The sequence below is a fragment of the Sminthopsis crassicaudata genome, chromosome 2 (genome assembly GCF_048593235.1).
Source record: "Sminthopsis crassicaudata isolate SCR6 chromosome 2, ASM4859323v1, whole genome shotgun sequence".
NCBI lineage: Eukaryota > Metazoa > Chordata > Mammalia > Dasyuromorphia > Dasyuridae > Sminthopsis > Sminthopsis crassicaudata.
Window position 1 is genome coordinate 269,824,855 of NC_133618.1, and position 21,878 is coordinate 269,846,732.

The 21,878-nt window shown below is 35.6% G+C and overlaps 1 long non-coding RNA gene across 1 annotated transcript in view; it reads right to left on the minus strand.

Moving 5' to 3' along the window:
- LOC141553460 (uncharacterized) overlaps positions 1–19,020 on the minus strand; it is a 37,083-nt gene extending 18,063 nt beyond the window's left edge. Inside the window, exon 1 of the long non-coding RNA XR_012485460.1 lies at positions 18,826–19,020. This is a non-coding gene — a long non-coding RNA (uncharacterized LOC141553460). The remainder of the gene's footprint in view (positions 1–18,825) is intronic.
- Between the last annotated feature and the right edge of the window lie 2,858 nt (positions 19,021–21,878).

The window sequence follows — 21,878 nt, forward strand, 5'->3', positions numbered from 1 at the left end:
ATGTTGTTTGCTTGCACTTTGTTTTCTTATTCATTTTCTTTCCTTTTTGATCTGATTTTTCTTGTGCAGCAGGAAAATTATATAAATATGTTTACACATATTGAATTTAACATATAACTTAACATGTATAACATATATTGGATTGCTTGCCATCTAGGGGAGGCATGGGAGGAATAATGGGAAAATCTGCAACACAAGTCTATTCAAGGGTCAATGTTGAAAAATTATCTGTGCATATGTTTTTTTAATAGTTTTTATTTAAATAGAGGGAGGGGGGGTAATTTGGAAAAATGAATACAAGGGATAATATTATAAAATATATATATATATAATAAAAAAAATAGTTTTTATTTACCAGATATATGCATGGGTAATTTTACAGCATTGACAATGGCAAAACCTTTTGTTCCAACTTTTCCCCTCCTTCCCCCCCCCCCCCACAGATGGCAGGTTGACCAATACATGTTAAGTATGTTAGAGTATAAATTAAATACAATATATGTATACATGTCCAAACAGTTGTTTAGCTGTACAAAAAGAATCAGACTTTGAGATAGTGTACAATTAGCCTGTGAAGGAAATCCAAAATGCAGGCAGACAAAATTAGAGGGATTGGGAATTCTATGTAGTGGTTCATAGTCATCTCCCAGAGTTCTTTTGCTGGGTGTAGCTGGTTCAGTTAATTACTGCTCTCTTGGAACTGATTTGGTTCATCTCATTGTTGAAAATGGCCATGTCCATCAGAATTGATCATCATATAGTACTGTTGTTGAAGTATACAATGATCCTGCTCATTTCACTCAGTATCAGTTCATGTAAGTCTCTCCAGTATGCATATGTTTTGAAAAGAAAAAGCTTTAAAAAAAAAAAAAAGAAAGAAAGAAATACTTCTCTGCTGATCCTATTGTAAATTTCATTCAATAAGCATTTTATTCAATACTTACTATGTCTGAAGCCTCCACTGGAAGTCCTACTCTAATGTGTAGATCATCAAGAGATGGCTGACCTGAATGTCTACCTTAAAGGGAGATTTTTGAGGGAGGCAATCAAGAGGGCAGAGGATATTAATGAGGTTTGAGTAACAAGGCTAATGGGTAAAGGTAGCCCTTCATTGCCTCTGGAATACAAATTCTAGCAGTCCTAATGAATTCAAATCCTGTCTCAGACATTTACTAAACACTCAGAGAGTTAGAGGAATATTTAGCCCAAGCATGTGAAGATTTATTTCCTCACACTAGTGTTTATCATCAAGGGAATGGATGGATAAGAACAATTTGTTCCAACAGTTGTGAAGGCAGCTGAAGCAAATATCATGGAGTCCTTAGAGCTTGGTCAGACATCAAAGATGTCAAGGCCATCCATTGCACCACCAGTCATCCTGACTTTTTTCTTTCCACTGGACTTTGATGACTGGAAGAGAGAATAAAACTGACAATTTTGTGCAGCTCTGCCTCACTTAAATTCAATTCATGAAGAAGTCAAGGTGTCACCTTCGTGATGTCAGTGGTCCTCTTTGAAAAAGGACCAACAACATAAAGCACCTATTTGTTGTCTAGTACTATGCTAAATATAAGGCATACAAACACAGAAGGTAAAAAATAGTGATCTGTTTCAGTTGAAAGAAGTACCCATTCTAATAGAATCTAAAACCCTTAAGTACTGACATATTAAAGTTTATTAAAGCACTCAATTAGACCTGACAGACAAATATTTAAAAAGGAAGAGCTTACATTATACTAGAACAATGAATAATGACAAGCTTAAGGTTCCCAGCTCAGTTATAAACATGCTCCTCATTCAACCTACTTTCAACTAAAATTAAGAGCATAACAGCATAATTTCTAGTATTGTTTTATTGATGTCTTTTTTTTCTATTATCAGAGTCCTTTCCCAATAATCTGACCTCCCCAATCTCCCCTGTGATAACAACAAAAAACAAAACCCCCTTAAGCAAAATCAATATTATAATTGTCTCAGACTAGGGAGGTGGCATAGTACTGGGAAAAGGATTCAATTTTCTAATGAAAAGATTTGGTTTTGGATCCCAACTTTGCCATTGATTAACTGGAATGATCTTGGACATATAGATCTCTCTTGGACTTCAATTCCTCATTGATAAAATGTAGGGATTGAACTAGGTTTGAAAATAAGAATATTTGGATCCCATTCCCACCTTGTCCACTTAACTGCTACCAGTGTGAAATTAGGCAAATCACTTGACCTCTATAAGCCTCAGTTTTCTCATTTGTAAAATGAGAGAGTTGGACTAGATAGACTTTAAGTTTCACTCCAGGTTTAAATCTATGATTCTCTGATAATATATACACAACATTCCATACCCACAGTCCTTTCTCTCACTCCTCCTTGTCGAGGGAAGTTTGTTTCCCTCTGTTATGAAAACAAAATTGATTGTTGCATTTACTCAGAATTCTGATTCTTTTTAGCATTGTTTTCCTTAACATTATTCTAGTTATTTTATATATTGTTCTCCTAGTTTTATGGCACTCATAATCAGTTCCAATAAATGTTTTCATGTTCCTCTGAATTCTGAATATTTATCATTTCTTATGGCGCAATAATATTTCATTATATTAAGATACTATAATTTGTCCAACCATTAAAAGGAGGAAGGAAGAAAACAAATATTTATTAAGCACTTACTGTGTGCTGTTGTTCACTCTTTTTGGTTGTATCTGACTATTCATGACCCCATTTGGAGTTTTCTTGGCAAAGATACTAGGGTGCTTTGTCATTCCCTTCTCCACCTCATTTAACAGATGAGGAGACTAAGGCAAACAGGATTCAGTGGCTTACCCAGAGTCATCCTACTAGTAAATGTCTAAGGCCAGATTTGAATTCAGGAAGGTAAGTCTTCTTGACTCCAAGTCCAGGGCTTTACCTACTGTACCATCTAACTGCTCACTTACTATGTGTCAGGAAATAAAAAAGAAAGATAATCTTTACTCTTGAGGAACTTACATTTTAATGTTTAAAGACAATTCCCCAAAGGAGCTGTTTAGAAAAGTGATGAAAGTATCCGGCAATGGGACATGGTTTTGAAATCTAGAAGCCAGGAAGGGAATCAAGGCTGGCCTGGTTCCTTCCACAAAATGGAGACTTTTGAAGAGGAACTCACAAATAGAAGAGGGCAGAGCTGACAGTCAGAGAATCTAGATTAAGAAGGCTGCAAGAGATGTTAAATATTTTATAATGAAAAAGTCCTAGTTAATTAGAATATTCTAGGATGAGACAATGGCCAAGGCTCGTTTTTTAAATTTAGAAGCCAGAAATAGAGCTGGGTACTGAATGTCCAGTAGATGAAGAACCACTTTGTTTGGGGGGTTTGGAGGGGCTTGGGTTTTTTGTTTGTTTGCTTGTTTGTTTGCTGCTGTGAATATATTGGTATAGGTGGGATCTTTCTTTGATCTCTCTGGGTATATGGGCTTATTAAAGGAAAGATAGGCCAAAGGATGTGAAGTGTTAATGACTTTTCTTGCATAATTACAATTTTTTTTTTAACAAGAACATTGACCAATTCACAGCTCCAGCAAAAATGCTTTAGCGGTACTGTCTTCTACATCCCCTGAAATATTACTTCTATTTTGGGCCATCTTTGCTAATTTGCTGTGTATAAAATGAGAGTTCAGGGTTGTTTTGTTTGCATTTCTCTTACTATAAATAATTTGGTATGTGTGTATGTATGCTTTTAAGTATTTATGCATGTATATTTATATGTTGAGATTCAAAAGGACACCCCAAAAGGTTGAGGTCACAGACAGGTATTATGAGGTATCTCAAATAATTTGCAGACTTGAACCCAACTTCAAGTCAAGGGGCAAAGTTTATTGTAACTCCAATTGAAGAGAGCTAAATTCTAAAAGAATACAGATTTATAAGAAAAGATAAAGAGATCTGGTTCTTCATGTCACTGATATGCTAATTTTATGGTCCAGAGGTAGAATTGAGGAGTGATCTGGTATTCATCTCACCATTTGTCTCTAGAAACCTTTTTATAACTGACCAACAGATTTTTATCTGGCAGTCAGGAAAATTTCTAGGACTATATAAATATTCCTAAAGCCAGGAGATTTTAGGATCATTGACAAACAAATTGTTAAAACAATAGCTCTCCTAAAGTCTGGGGGCCTCAGGATTATTGCTATATTTCTCCTAGAAACTGCATCCCCATCATAGATAGATAGATAGATAGATAGATAGATAGATAGATAGATATAGATATAGATATCTACATATATTTATATATATATACACATATATGTTGTTAATTTGCTTTTCTTCTTTTGTAAACCATTAAAGAACATTTTTAAAGTCATTTGGATTAATTAAAAAATGAAACTGTTAAACCAAGGTATACAGCAGTTTGTCCTCAGATGGGCATTGGTCCTAGCTTCAAATGACCTGGATTTTTTAGTCAGCTTCAAGGCTAATGTTCTGTGTGACCCTGAACAAGTAAGTTATTTAACTTGTAAAAGCTTCATTATTTCTCTGCAAAATAAGACTACCTGCTCTATTCTGGAGCACTGCAATGTATGGGTCACTTACACTTTGGATCTTGAAATGTCTCTACCGGGGTCAAGATGGATATTCTTGTTGTTATTGTTAAAGAAAAAATAATTTTCATATTTTTAGAAAGGAATTCAAACATAAACAGTGATGGAATAAGTTAATATCCAGCACTAACCATTTTACAGGCTTATTATGAAGAGAGTATATTATAATGTAAATCTTTAAGCATTCTGTGAATGAGTGAGTGAGTAAATAAATAAATGAATAAAATGAATAAATGGGGTTGGATAGGGCACTGGTGCTGATCAAGAGGATTTGAGTTCAAATATGACTTCAGGCATCTACTAGCTATGTGACAAAGTGCAAATCACTTCACCCTGTTTGCTCCAGTTTCCTTATCTGTAAAATGAGCTAAATAAGAAAATGGCAGACCAGTAGAATATCTTTACCAATAAAATCTCAAATAGGATTACAGAGAGTCAGACATGACTGGAACAACTGGACAATAATAACTGTGGAAAACGCTTATTTTAAGATCTGGGAGATACAAACACTACTATGGTATCTCTTCACTATGCTTTACCCACTATATTTGGGCAATTAAATCTACCTCTACTTGACCACCACTATAAATCTCCCCGCACCCCCAAAAATACTTGGTCCCTACCTTTGGGTCCCTATGTTCTGATAACTGAGCTTTTGCTTTATCTCACCAGAAACCAGGCCTTCCACTACTACTACTACCATATGGAAAGAACCAAAGGTCCTTAGGATTCAGCAGCAAAACAGATGATAATGAATCTTTTAAAATGTTGTTTCCATTGATAAAATCATTTTATTTCTGATGTTGAACAATAATTTTAGTGGTGAGGACTTGGTTGGGGCTACAGCACCTACAGAGGCATTTACCAAACTGATTTACATCAGGATTGCTTCCCCAGACTATGGCTATGAGTGGTTGTCTGGTAGCAAGGTTTTTCAGTAGTTGATGCAAGTGGTGATAAATGGGTTGGGTCCTCTCTCCACAAGAGTAGCTCCCTTTGATGATGGCTATGAGGGAACAGGAAGATACCAGGACCAATGTTTGTGGCAGAGGTAAGGACACTATTTTTCCCAGAATTCTTGTACTCTAGACTACCTCCACTGGAGTCTGCTTGAAAAAAAGGTTCTTCTCATCTTACTTGATAAAATTAAAATAGAAACAGTCCTGGAACAAGTTACTATCCTACTATATTCTTTTATATTTAATATTCTGTGGGCTATTGCACAGATGGAGAAAATACTGCTTTCTATAGTTGAATAAAAATATTAAGATGTAAGTTTGTCTTCTGTAGGCTTATGAAAAATATCCTTGTTACAATTTCAGTAAGAGAAAGAAGGACAGGGATGATATATACATCTGTCAATCCATGAATGGGAAAAAGCTTCTGGTGCATAATTCTAGCTTGGGTCATGTTTTGCTACGTATTTGATAGATGCTAAATTTTTGCATCCTGAAGTGATGTATTGCAGAGTTTTTACCTTTTTCTGATATAATCTGTATTGATTGTTGTCTGAGCTCCTTAATGATACTCCTCTGTAATTTCTTAGAGTGATGATGTGGTCCTGTATTATTACCATAAACCCCTCTATTTTCATAAATCCACATGACTTGCCTATTTGTTCAATACTTCTTTGTCAACATATTGTTGGTTCACATGAGAGGATGCTCTATATGGAGGAATTTTTATTCTATTCTCAGAAATTAGTTTTCCATAGACTATCCTAATGTGAAATGCTTTCAGTTCCATATTATAACAGTTGCATACTATAAGTCCATTGGTGGATTTGATTGTTAGCATTTACTATTTCTCAGTGAAGGGATGTTGCTTCTTGTTCTTGTTGTTGTTCTCCATCTTCTCCCCCTCTTCCTCCTCCTCCTTCTTCTCAATCAAAATAGGAAAAAACTATTGCCAAATTTGTGTTTCTTCTGTGTTTGAATTTTGATACTCGAGCTAGGCCCTTAAATGTTTGTTCCTTTCCTTATTTTTACCTTTTTCATCTTTTCAGACTCCCTGGTAGTACCAAAGTATCCATAGTAGGAGCTGGTTTTTTTTTAAGTACAAAAGAATGTTATGATATTACAAAGAATATTACATTCTTGGGCAATATGAAATATTATTTTAAAATAGATTGCCCATCCAGAGAAGGAATTTTGTTAGATGTGTATCTTTTCTCCTATTTTTGGAATGCAACATTTTAGTATCTGTACTGTTTTTCAAAAAGATATGTATATATATATATATATATATATATATATATATATATATATATATATATACATATATATATATACCTATATATACATATATTTTACTGAAGGTGGGACATATTTATTAAATATTCTTTGGTCAAAATTTTTGAACTTTGATTTTCCAGGACCAAATAAATGGAAATTTGTGGTACATAGTCCTGTTTAAAAGTCAGAGTAAACAATTGTGACTTAAAAGGAACTCTAAACTTCCTTTTGAAAATAGGCAATTTTCTTCAGATTTTGGTTCAGATTGACTATCAAAGTATGAAGAAGAGATGAGTTTTTTAATGAAATAGTTTTATCTAGTCCCTTTACTAATATCAGTTTGCATAATATATTTTATATATAATAAAATAATAATCTTTAACTGAATCTGTTTCTCCATCCATTTGCAATGAAGAGGAATATTTTAGCTTTTAAATTAATCAAATACAAATGGCTTTATTCCTTCTGTTATCTGTAAACAGAAGCATTTAAACCTTCTTTGCATATGATTCAACAAGTATCATTTTGACAATATTGTAGGCGGCACCAAAATTTTCATTTTGAATAAGCTTTTTGGCATTTAATAGTTTTTTAAACAATCTTGTATAAGTTATGCTATTGATTTCACAAACTTTTAAACAGTATATTTTAGTATGTTAAAAGGATCTGATTTTGACTGGAAAAATGCTTCCTTGTAAATATATTCTATATGTACACTTTCAAATGGTTATTTAAATTAGATTTTATGCTAGCTACTGCTAACATTTTACAAAGTGTTCTCAATGTCTTTCCTTTCCATCAATAAAGCTCCTTTTTTTCCCTTTCTTTTTTTTGCTGAGGCAATTGGGGTTAAGTGACTTGCCCAGGTTAACACAGCTAGGAAGTGTTAAGTGTCTGAGAACAGATTTGAACTCAGGTCCTCCTGACTTCAGGGCTGGTGCTCTATCCATTGCACCACCTGGTTGCCCCTAAAACTACTTTTGAATCTAAAAAAGTAAAAATAAAAGCACCAAAGAATATACTTTTGAGGAGAGGAACACATTCTCTTCTGAGACACATAGACAGCAATCAATTTGTTGTGCACTATTAGTATACTAGCCCAATAAGAAGCCAAGTTTTCAGCCTTGTACTCAATTCTGACCAATTTCCCATTGTTCTCTACAATGATTTAGACATACAAGGTTCCTTACCCATAAGTCTCTAGGCAATCTAATTCTTCATATCTAAGCAGATAACAAGAATGGCAAGTTTTCTATGTGTGCTTGTCTACTACTACAATTTTTTTTCTAAGTTTCTTGGTAAAAACTTAGACTAAGGAAAAACTCCATGAAATTCTAGAGTTCTGTAGAAAATAAGTTTAAGAAATACTAGATTAGATTATTTCTAAGATCTCTCTCCAACTCTTTTGCCCTATGAGTTTTTGAAATATACAGCCCAGTTATAATGCTTGTTAATTGAGCAAAGATTTCTGTCTAACATCTGAGATAGTGAGATGGAAGATTCATTATATAGTATCTTGACATGGCTCTTGCTGCTTGCCTAGGTTCTTGAAAACCCCTCTTCCTTATATGTATAATTGCTTGTAGCCTCACAGGTCTTGCTTCTCTCCTTAATAGATCTTGAAAGTAACCAGCCCAGATGGAACATTGAGTAAATAGCCTCTCAGTGAAAAACAGCTAAGTCAATGTAGGAATAGTCTAAGGAATCCCTAGACAGAGGAGGTTCATTGGACAGAAGCCCACTTGCCCAAATGAGCCCATCCTTCTTTGTCTCTGTCTCTCAATCAAAGTCAGTTCAAGTCAGTCCCCATGGGGTACTTAGAAGAGCATGCAGACATTAAGAGAAATTGGCTGGCTTTCAGCAAGCTTCCTTGTAAGGAAATCTCCAACAAGAGATAAGGGGGGAAGTCAGAAAGACAGAGAACTGAGGACAGTGGGTGGCTGGATAGGTGGGGGGTGGGGGGACTTGACCCTGATCCATTACACCTGCTGCTAGAGAACAGGATTAAAGTTTCATTATTTTTTTTCCTGTGTCTCCAGAGCTCTTTGTTTTATACTGGCCATCACTGACCAGTCTGGCTTCCAGACAAGACTAGACAGATTGCTCTGTAGTTTGGGTTTCAGCTGGCTCCTTCCTTCTAATGAACTGTCATTCAAAAGCTCCTGTCCCATAGAAAGTCACATGAGGCTTGGGAAGGCAGCACAGGTGGCAATGTCCATATGTGGGCAATAAACCATAGTATCTAGGTTGTAGGGAGTTCTTGGGATGGACCTGTTCTGACATTTTGATTAAGAATACTTAGCCCATATGCTTCTAGGTAATCTAGTTCTTCATAAATAGAGTAAATATCAGATTCTTTGGATTAATCCTAATTTCAAGGATAGAAAATGAACTCTCAATGAGACTGTCCAGAAAAAAAAAAACCCAACATCTTTTATTAGGACATATCATGATCTTTTAGATTGGAAAAAAACTGATCAACATAGTCACAGAACAGAGCCTTAAAGCAGACCTGCTGGGTCCTCCTCTTCACTAATGGGGCAGATTTGTGGAAGAACTTAAAAAACAAATAAGATCTTGACAAGTTTTGTCCTTCCATACAAAAATCTCAAAGCACTTTCTCAGTGCTAAGTTCTCCATTCCATCTCATAGAAATACAACAAAGTCAAGGAGTTGGGGTGCTACTATTGGAAGAAAATCTATGAATAGAACTTGAGATGATCATAAAAGCACTTACCAAATTGGGATTAGAAGTTTTTTTTTCCCTATAAATTACTCTCTCCTCTGAGGCCATCACCAGTTATCCTGATTTATGTCTTGCCATTGGAGGAAATAATGAGATTAATGACTTTACACAGCCTTGCCTCACTTAAATTCAAATCACTCACAAGTTAAGACATCATTCTCATGATATTATTGGTCTTATTTGAGAATGAAGAATGAACAACAATGATCTTTCCTCCTAACTAGGCCTTTACGTAACCAGTTCTGGTTCATATCTTCGCATGAATTCCTAAAACTTAGCAAAATAGGCAGCTGCCTCTGTATAATTTAAGTTTGACTTAAAGTTCTTCTTGCCTCCAAACAGCAATAGAGTTGCCAGGGAACCCCTAATATTTTCACTGCATCATTCCTTTGGATGAAGGCATTTTATTCAGAAGGCTCTTAATAAAATGTAATTAAATTACTTGAAGGTAGTTATTTCTTCATTCTTCTTATGAATTTGCTCTTATTCAGTTCAGTTGTATCTGATTCTTCATGACCCCATTTGGGGTTTTCTTGGCAGAGATACTGGAGTATTTGCCAATTCCTTCTCCAGTTTATTACACAGATGAGGAAACTGAGGCAAGCAGGGTTCAGTAATTTACCCAGGGCCACATAGATAGTTAAGTGTCTAAGGCCCGATGTGAGCTCAGCTGTTCCTGATTCCAGGCCTGTTGCTCTATCCATTGCTCCACTTAGCTACTTCCTTATGAATTTACTATATCTAATTTGCATTCTACTTATTTGAAACCATGACCTATTAAGCTTAAGATTGTTATTTGTCCTTCTGTTCTCAGAGGACCATGACTGCAGGAAGGTGGTGTCATGACTGGCAAGTGAATTGAATTTAAGAGAGGCAGGACTATATACAGACATACTACTTTTCCCTCTGGAGTTACCTGGGTCCAGAGGCAATATAGATCAGAATGATTGGAGATGGCCTTTCAGGTAGAGAACTTGGCTTTTCAAAACTAAGATTTTTCCTAAGTCTCACTTTGTCTGGGGCAATACTCAGTCAGTGATTAATTCTTTGAAGGTGGGAATTAAGTCTTATTTCCTATAATATCCCACCAGAGGAAACTATTGATAGTAGAAAATCAGAAATTAATCAATAAGCATTTATTAAGTATCTACTACATTCCAGGCATTGTGTTACAAAAGACAAAGAATAAAACAATCTCAGCTGTTAAGGAGCTCTTTACACTCTTCTAGAAAGGCCTGGGGTCTGCATATGGACAGTATGACTTTATATAAATGATTTGTTACCCCCAGCAACTAACTAAGACAGTAATTTGTAGAAGAGGTGTCAGTCAGCATTGGTAGAGAGTATTTCCTCACTAAGGAGTTTGCTACATGAATAAAATCACAAATATCGTCCTCTAGCATAGTGAACTATACCCAAATAGAAGTTTCCTTAGTAGTTGCTTCTGATAACTTTGTTACTAGTTATTGTTAGTATATTTCCAGTTATTTTAAGTTTTATATTGCCACAATTATCTAAGAGATAAAGTGTTTCCTTTCCTTAGACCAAGAATCCATTTTCCCTTTTTACTTCCTTCTTTGGTACCCTTCTTTCTGCAGAGGGTTGTCAGAATATATGTTTCTACCCTTTGATCCAGTAGTTTCTCTACTGGGTCCATATCTTAAAGAGATTATAAAAGAGGGAAGGAGACCTACATGTGCAAAAATGTTTGTTTCTTTGAGTAGTGTGGCAAGGAACTGGAAATTGAGTAGATGCTCATCAATGGGGATGACTAAATAAGTTATGGTATATGAATATAACAGAATATTATTGTTCCATAAGAAATGATGAGCAGGCTGAGTTCAGAAAAGCTTGGAAAGATTTACATGAATTGGTGACAAATGAAGTGAGCAGAATCAAGAGAACATTGTACATGATAACAGAATCATGTGATGATCAACTGTGATGGACTTGGATCTTTTCAAAAATGAGATGATCCAATATATTCTAATAGATTCTTATGGTGGAAAATGCCCTCTTCATCCAGAGAAAAAACTACAGAGACTTAATGTGGATTTAAGCATTTTTTTTGTTATTGTTTGCTTGGGTTTTTTCCCTTTCTTTCTCATGTTTTTTCCCCTTTTGTCTGATTTTTCATGAACAACATGATAAGTATGGGGATATAATCAAAAGAATTACACATATTTAACCTCAAAAAAGGGGAAAAAAAAGAATACTGCATGCTTCATCAAGGTTAGAGTAGGGATTTTTTTTACTTGATTGTGATTAATTAAACAATTGGAGCCATAAATAGCACTTTTTTTTTTAGCTTAGGACAAACTGATAGGGGGCAGGGTAACCTGGGATTCTCAAGGCTGCTGATGAAGAAGTGAATTGCAGAATAATGACTAGAGGGGAGGAAGCAAACCTCTTACTATCCCAGTGCCACATAGGAAAGGATACACACTTCCAATTTTATTGGGACAAAGCCCTACTTTCTGCTCTGCATATTATTGAATGATGAAAAATAATTTTCTACAGATGGATAATAAATTCAAAATGGGCCTTAGATATCATACAAATTATTCATTTTACAAATGACAAAACTGAAATTCCTCACTGATTTGTCCAGGGTAATTTAGCTGATAAACATGCAAGGTAGGATTTGAATTATTTTCATACTGATTCTTAAGTCCAGCACTCTATTCACTGTTCTACAATATTATCTGCAATCGGTAACATTCAGACACATTATTTATGTGATCTTGAGAGCATTAGACACTTTTCTGGATCTCAGTTTCTATATCTATAAAATGAAAAAGACTAGATGCTTAAGGTCCCTCCTGGTTCCAAATCTATGATTTTATCATCCCATCATCTAGATTATTTGGTCTGATACAAATTAACATAACCACAACTAATATTTACTCAGCACTTACCTACTCTGTGCTTGACTTGATGCAGGGAAAAAATTATAGTAATACTTAGTCCCTACGCTCAAGGAGCTAGTAAGGGATAAAATCACCACCATAGCTGACCTGTTACTCTATGATAGGTGGCACAGTGGATAGAATGCTACACCTAGGGTCAGGAAGAATTGAGTTCAAATGTAGGCTCAAGTATTTATGAGTTATGTGACCTTGGACAAGTCACCAAATCTATCTGCCTCAGTTATCTCACCTGTACAATGAAGATAATAATAATAGTGCCTATCTCCTTGGTTTGTTATGAGGATCAAATGATATCAAATGCTTTACAAATCTTTAACTCTATGTAAATGCTAACTAAAGTCATCATGATAGGCTCAACAAAGAACTATTTGAGGTCTAAGGAAAAGATTACTATCAGCAATCATTTGTTAAGTTCCTATTATGTGTGAGACAGTGTACTAACCAGCAATTCTCCAGATGATTTATGGAAGCATTTGAGTTGAGTTTTAAAGGATGAATAGGGCTTTAGTACAGTGGATAGAGCTCTGGCTCTGCAGTAAGAAAAACTCATCTTCTTGAGTTCAAAATCTAACCTCAAACACATACTAGCTGTGTGATTCTGGGTAAGTCACTTAACCCTGTTTGCCTCCGTTTCCTCATCTGTAAAATGAGTTTGAGAAGGAAATGGTAAAACATTCCATTATCTTTGCCAAGAAAATCCCGAATGTTGTTATGAAGAGTTGGATGTGACTGAAATGACAGAATAAAATCAATAGGACTTCAAGAGGGCACAATGATTAGGCCTTTCTTTGTAACTGGCTTGTTTCATTTCCAAACTGTCTTGCTCACTTTTCATCTGAACCTGGAAATCTTTCTATCTTTCCTTGCTGTGCTCAGAGGTAACATCTAATCTCAAACTGTGATTGTCACATCTGAGGCTACCTGAACCCAAAGTTTGAGGTTCTCATTTTTGGACACTCCAAACTCTGATTTGAGCAAGTCTGCCTGGAGTTGCCTAAACAAATTCCCCTCCCTATTTTTCCCTCTTGGTCCCTCTTAGGCCTTGGTCAAATAGATCTCCTACAGGTCAGTTAATGTGTTTCCTTTTGACTGTCCTCTATAGCCCCTATAACTTAGACCAAATCACCCACCCTCTTGCCTTCAGCCTCTCTTTTTTTCTTCCATCTCTGTCCCCTCACTTCTAGTCACAACTCTCAGGAATGTCACTGTAGCTGACTGTCAATCAGTTGGGAAATCTGCATTTGCAATACTTCCTCTTTAGTTTAATAGCCTTTTCTTCTATTGGGCTACAGGAACCACAATAAAATTCACAACATAAATGGGGAGCAGAGGCAATATTTCTTCATCATTAGTAACACATTAGAATAGATTATATTCATTTCTCAGATGACCTAGATATACTGGGAGAGGAATGAGACAAAGGGAACAGGGAACTCTTCACAGGGAAATAATGATAATAACTAACAATTATATTACACGTTAAGATTTTAAAAGTCTTTATGTCTGTTTTCTTATTTTTATCATAACAACTCTGGAAAATGGATAATATTATTTACTGGTGAGGATACTGGTGAGGAAACTGAGGCTAAGAAACATTAAGTTATTTGCCCAATATCATACAGCTAATAAGACTCAGAGACAGGATTTTAACTCTAGTTTTCTAGGCTTTAACTTCTGTGTTCTATCTACTGGGACACTTTGCTGCCATGAATGTTAGGAGAAGGGAGGAAGTAGAGGGATGATGGTATTGAGAAATAGAAGGGTCTTTTCAGAGGGCAGCTAGATGGTGAAGTGAGTAGAGACTGGCCCTGAGTCCAAATCTAGTCTGAGACATTTAACATTTACTAGGTGTGACCCTGGGCAAACCATTTAACCCCAATTGTCTTATCCTCCACCAAGAAAAGGGGGGGGGGAGAAAGGGAGAAGGGTCCTTCTAGAAATAAATGTGAGAAAAGGTAACACCTGGTTTGGAAAGGAAGGAAGTGACAATAGGAAAGATGAAGGAAGAGTATCATTGAAACCTGTTTCATTTGGAGAACAGCAAAGAGCTCTGGATTTTATATTACAAGATGACTGTTCTGTGGCCTGTAAATCAATATAACACTGGGAAAGCCACTTTTATTTTTCCTAATTTTCTGGAAAATGAGAGTGATAATATGCAAGCCAGTAAAACAGCAAGTGAGACTGAGACAGACAGTATGCTTTGGAGTCTATCTATTAGCTATTTTGACCTAGAAACAACTCTTTAAAACTGTAAATTGCAGAACAGGTGGGGATCTCTTTTTGGTAGTTTCCTCATCAGTAGTTCCCTATACCAATGAAATCTGTCACAGTGCTGCCTGTCTCATAAGTTTTTTGTGAAGTTCAAATATATGAAATCCTGCATGCAAAGCACTATGTGAACCTTAAAGACTATGCAAATGTAAGGTAATACTATTATTAACCCAGACTCTATTCTGCCTTGGAGATTGTGGCATATTCTCACCTCACTTTGAGGTTTTAAACAGTAGTAGAGCTCTACAGATCAGTGAAACTTCACTCACTTCACTCACTTCCTGCCAAGAATCTTCTTCCTATGTCTTTATAATAATTGGAATAATTTCTTCAGATTCTTCTTTCATTTGAGGCTTAATAACTATTTCTCAGACCACCCTCTCTCCTCCCCGCTTTGTTTACTCTCTCTTATTCTTTCTCACCCTCTCACTTTTCTCCCTCTCCCTTTCTCTTCCACTTCCCCTTCTTTCTCCTCTCACTCTCCCTCTTTCCTTTTTCCTCTCTTTCTCTCCTCACTGTGTCTATTTGTCTGTCTCTGTCTCTGGTCTCTCTGTTTCTCTGTGTTTCTCTTTCTATCTCTCTTTATCTCTTTCTCTTCTTCCTCTTTCCATCTCTGTCCTTTCCAAATCTTCTCTCTCCTTTCTCCTCTTTCCCCCATGGTTCCCCCTCCCTAATCAGGAAAATCCTAAACTGCAAAAAACAGAGGTCATAAACATTATTTAATAGCATGGAAATGGTATATTTCTAAGGACATGGGAATGGGTGAAGTATGTATATTACCTATTACTGGTCAGGCATTGTCACCAAGAGCATCCAGAAAGACTGTGATTTCTTTTTTTTTCGAAGCCATGAAGGTGGATTAGGGGGTTGGTGATAATGCTTGCATTAAATACAAAATAGAAGGACCCAATGAGAGCTGTGCACTTAAGATGAATACCAGTTAATAAGTATGTTTGGAAGAGTTCAGCTTGGGTTGTACACTGGAGATGAATGCAAGGGATTCCCTCCAAATATAACTGTCATTTAACAGAGTTCTTGTATATCCTTATCAAATCAGTTTAAGCCATATGACAGTTGAGTATTGATATATAAGTGGAGAAGTAGACAGGTGTGACATTTAAAAAGGTTTGAGAGACATCGTTTCTGGGTAATTTAATCATTTTTATCAGTAAGGCCAACGGGCTATTAATAAAAGGGTAGTCATTTGGCAGGCTCTCTCAGACCAAAGACAATTACAGAGAGAGTTGATAGCTTATATGTCCTTCAGAACAATAAGAGGTCAATCAAATAGTAATCAGATCTAATTGGTTAACTGATTGAAGATGAACTATATTAAAATAAAGGGCTGTGTAACTTTTGGATAGGGAAAATTTTTTTTTTTTTACTAGACCACCTATAGCTTTAGGCTTTCGGTTCAAAGAATATATATCCTACCCAACCCCAAGCAGAACAAAATGGGCTTTCTCACCCTAAATTCAATTCCTTGAAGGTTGTGTAGGGTCTTGCTCACCAAGACACAGCAGAATCTATGCAATCTCATTGTCAGTAATGTCCTTCTGAAGAAATGAATTTTTAAAGGACTTTTAAAAAAGGAGGGAGCTCTGAATCTTTCCCAAAATTATTGGTTATTAATAATCATTTCTCACATAAGGGCAAATAACAGAAAATTTTCCAATTTCTTGGCTGGTAGTCTTTCTTCCCTGTTGATGCTATGAATAGTCTTGAATGTTATCCCTCAAGTGCAGTTAGTCAAACTCACTTAGGATCTATTTTCTGCTATGGGAAGGAGAAGTCTAGTGCCTGTGACTTTGGGAATTGCTTTGGGAGCAAGTATATTGAATAAATCTAAAAGGTGATTTAGAGAGTAAAATTCTTATCCTCCAGATTTAGCCACAAAGTTATATATCTCTGCCTTCATAACTGAGTTCTATCAACTAAAATGATTTTCCTACTGAAAGTAGGCCAACATATAATGCCAGCTTTAAAATTGTCAAATGTTCCTCATTGTCTAATTTTTAAAAAGGCTAAAATATTGTCTGATATTCAAAACCTTCCACAACATAGTCAGTACCTTATATGCTATTCTTATCTCTTTTAATTCCCCCCAGGCTTGCATAATGGTTCAGATAAACTGAACAAATCATTTTTTCTCAAACATACTTAATCCTCCTCATTTTTGCTTATGTCATTCCTTCTTCCTAGAATATCCTCCCATTTCAATGCTGCCAATTGAAATCCTACTCATCTTTCAGTGTTCAATTTAAACGTTCTCAATCTGATTAAGCTTTTTTCAGTTCAAAAAACAATTATAGACCTAGAACTGGAAGATATTTCAGTCAATAAGCATTTATGAAATTTCCATCATTTAAAAAACTACTTCCAATTATATGTCAAAACAATTTTCAACATTCATTTTTATAAGATTTTGAACTCTAAAGTTTTCTTCCTCTCTCCCTCCCTTTCTCTCTTGTGAAAATGGCGGGCAATTTGGATAAGGCTGTACAAGTGTTTTCACGTAAAACCTATTTCCATATTAGTCACAGTTGTGAATAAAAAAACATATTAAAAAAACCATGAAAAAGAATACAGTAAGTGAAAAAAGTATGCTTCAATCAGTTAGGGTCCATCAGTTCTTTATCTGGATATGAGTACCATTTTCCCTTGTGAGCCCCTTATATTTGTCTTAGATAACTTGTTCAGCCATTCCCCAATTGATGAGCATACCAATATGTTTCCATTTATTTGCCACTACAAAAAAAGTATTCTTATAGCTTTTTATTGATAGAATATATGCATAGGTAATTTTTTCAACATTGACCCTTGCAAACACTTCTGTTCCAATTTTTCCCTTCCTTCCTTCCCAGCCCCTCCCCTAGATGGCAGGCAGTCTCATATAAGCTAAACATTTTAACAAATAGATCCTTTCCCCTTTTCTTTGATCTCTTGGCAATATAGTCCTAGTAGTAGTATCACTGGATCAAAGGATATGCAGTTTTATAGTCCTTTGGACAGAGTTCCAAATTGTTCTCCATAATGCTTGGACTAGTTCACAACTCTACCAACAATGCATTCATGTCCCAATATAAATATATTGGGAAATATAAATTTGAATGAACAATCTTGATTCTAGAATCCTGAGTTGGCACATACACCATGTTTCTTCATAGAGAAGGAGGTGGGGACAAGGTAGAAAATGTTATACACACCATCAGACATAGATATTTAGTCACATTTTTTTAATTACTTTTCTTCGTTACAAGGGACTTTTTAGAGTTTGGGGATAGAAACATAAAATGGCTAATATTTAAAAAACAAGTATCAATAATATTTGGAAATATATATTAAATGCTGAGCAGATCAAGAATGACTACAGAAATAGAAAAGATAAAGTGAGGTTCAATAACCATCATGACTATAAAAGGATGAAAAATTGCTAGGAAAAGTAGAGCTATTTAGCTTTGAAATTGTTAGAACTGAATTGTTGTTTATAATACAGGATGAGTCTCTGGTAAAGGAAATTGGAAGGAGACTAGGAGAAAAGATAGCAGCCAAAAAAAAAAAAAAAAAAAAAAAAAAGGAGGAAGAAAGGAAAGAAGGAAGAAAGAAAACCCTAACTTTTCCATTTAGCTAGCTGAGTATTAGTGAGTAAATTACTTATTTTCTATATGGTTTAATTTCCCTATCAGATACAAAACTAGAAAATCAATTTTGCAAGATTACACAAACTTGGCATAACTCCAAAGAAAAGATAAAAGAATACATTTGTTCCTATTTCTTTGCTGACGTGGGAGGTCCACATATGTAGAATACTACAAATAGCTTTTTTTTTTTCCCATCTGATTCACTGGTCTTATTTTTTCCTCTTCTCCCTCTTTTCATTCTTTACTTTGAAAAAATCTTTATTATATAGGATAACTCACTAGAAGAAGAAAGGAAGAAATACAGAGGGGAAATATAGGCTGTGTAAAATAAAGCATAATAAAAATTTTTTTAATATTAAAGTTAATTCTTCTTGTTATAGATTTGGCTCTAGAGATGACTTTAAACAAAATAATTCTTCCTACCCTTACCTTAAATGTGTTCCACATTCTTTATGAAGGACTTCTTCTCAGGAAGGTAGAAAGGGAAACAGAGGCACAATGGTCCTTTGGTCACAAAAGAGCTAGCTAAATGTTTGTTGACTCTGATGAAATTTGACAATTTGAATATGGGGGTAAGGGGAGCATGGCATAACTCCTAAGTATGGACTCACACTTTGATCTTGCTTCCTTCTTCTGAGTCTGAGACCTGAGTTCTCTGTAAAATATAAACACAAGAGAGCCAATTTGAGCAATAAACAGGATTGGGGAGTGGGGGTGGGGCAAGGAGGCTAGAGGCATTGCCTGCCTTATCATGGGCTTTGTCTGTTTACTAGAGAGCCAGGGCAAGGGAGTATGTAATAAAGGACTCAGGTGTCTCTGTGAATGTAACCAGGAAGGCCTGGCAGGGAACTGGGGGTGAGGGAGAACTGGAGGAAGAAATGAGAGGACAGATGGAGAGCCACTGAGGATAGGATACAAGGAGAAAGAGAAGGACCCATGATCATTTTAATTATTTAACTGCTTTCTGTGCATTAATTAAAGCTAAAACCCCAGCTTCAAGTTGACATGAATGCTCCTCCCAAGCTGAGGCCACCTGGTGAGATGCCAGTCCCATTAGCCACGGGCTACTTTCCCTCTTTGCTGACCTACATTCAACTCTTACTGTCACTTTCTTCTCAGAAAGAATAATGCAGGACAGCTAATCCAGAACCAGTTTCCTCAGGCATAGAATCAACCACCTATCTTTGAAGAGTCAAAAGTAAGAAAGTTGTAGAGATTTTCTGCTCAGGTGTCATCAGTATGTATAGTGGACTGTGAAATCGTCAGGGAACATGATTTCAAATCCCTCTTCTACTATTTCACTTAGTACAGCTCACTTAATATCTCTTGACCCTAGTTTCTTCATTGGCAAAATGAGGAATTTGTTAATCTGGGGATTCACTGATACCATTACTAGGCTTTTACACTCAAAGAGATCGATGAAAGCAGAAAAGGGTGCATGTGTATAAAAATATTTATGGTACCTCTTTTTGTGGCAACAAGGAACTAGAAACTTAAGAGTATGCTCCTGAACAAAATATTGTGGAATTTAAGAAGGTTTGAAAGACAATTTCTCATTAATTTAATCATTTTTTTCATAATGCCAGCATTTTTTATTTTTAAATTTTTCAATAGTATTTCCCCCAAATATATGTAATGATAGTGACCTTCTTTTTTATAAAACTTTGTAGTTCCAAATTTTTCTCTTTCCTTCCCTTACCTGTCCCTTCTCCAAGACAGCAAGCATTCTGATATAGATTAAACATATACAATCCTTTTAAACTTATTTCCATAAAATTAATATGGCAGAAACTAGGTATTGACCTACACTTAACACCATATACCAAGGTCAGATCAAAATGGGTTCATGATCTAGGCATAAAGAAAGAGATTATAAATAAATTAGAGGAACATAGGATAGTTTACCTCTCAGACCTGTGGAAGAGGAATGAATTTGTGTCCAAAGAAGAACTAGAGATCATTATTGATCACAAAGTAGAAAACTTTGATTATATCAAATTGAAAAGTTTTTGTGCAAACAAAACTAATGCAGACAAGATTAAAAGGGAAGCAATAAACTGGGAAAACATTTTTACAGTCAAAGATTCTGATAAAGGCCTCATTTCCAAAATATATAGAGAATTGACTCTAATTTATAAGAAATCAAGCCAATCTCCAATTGATAAATGGTCAAAGGATATGAACAGACAATTCTCAGATGAAGAAATTGAAACTATTTCTAGTCATATAAAAAGATGCTTCAAGTTATTATTAATCAGAGAAATGCAAATTAAGACCATTCTGAAATACCACTACACATCTGTCAGATTGGCTAGAATGACAGGGAAAGATAATGCAGAATGTTGGCGGTGACGTGGGAAAACAGGGACACTGATACATTGTTGGTGGAATTGTGAAAACATCCAGCCATTCTGGAGAGCAATTTGGAACTATGCTCAAAAAGTTATCAAACTGTTCATACTCTTTGACCCAGCAGTGTTACTACTGGGCTTATATCCCAAAGAGATTTTAAAGAAGGGAAAGGGATCTGTATGTGCAAGAATGTTTATGGCAGCCCTCTTTGTAGTGGCTAGAAAGTGGAAACTGAGTGGATGCCCATCGATTGGAGAATGGCTGAATAAATTGTGGTATATGAATATTATGGAATATTACTGTTCTGTAAGAAATGACCAACAGGATGATTTCAGAAGGGCCTGGAGAGACTTACATGAACTAATGCTGAGTGAAATGAGTAGGACCAAGAGATCATTGTATACTTCAACAACAATACTCTATGATGACCAATTCTGATGTGGCCATTTTCAACAATGAGATGAACCAAATCAGTTCCAATAGAGCAGGAATGAACTGAACCAGCTACACCCAGCAAAAGAACTCTAGGAGATGACTATGAACTACTACATAGAATTCCCATTCCCTCTATTTTTGTCTGCCTGCATTTTGGATTTCCTTCACAGGCTAATTGTACACTATTTCAAAGTCTGATTCTTTTTGTACAGCAAAACAACTGTTTGGACATGTATACATATATTGTATTTAACTTATACTTTAACATATTTAACATGTATTGGTCAATCTGCCATTGGGGGGGGGGGGAAAGGAGGAGGAAAAATTAGAACAAAAGGTTTGGCAATTGTCAATGCTGTAAAATTACCCATAAGGGGCAGCTAGTATAGAGCACCAGCCTTGAATTCAAGAGGACCCAAGTTCAAATCTGGTCTCAGACACTTAACACTTCCTAGCCTTGTGACCCAGGGCAGGTCACTTAACCCCAGCCTCAAAACAACAACAACAACAACAAAACCACTTCTACTTGGTCATCACAGATTTTTATTCTCACTACTATGTTATATTTTAAAGTACTTTATTTGAAAATCATATGTTATATTTATTAATTATATTAGTTTATCATTTTCTTTCTCAGTTTTGTCTTTGTTCAGTTTAGGTATTTGTTTTGTAGAAAGAGTTGGTAGCTTACTATC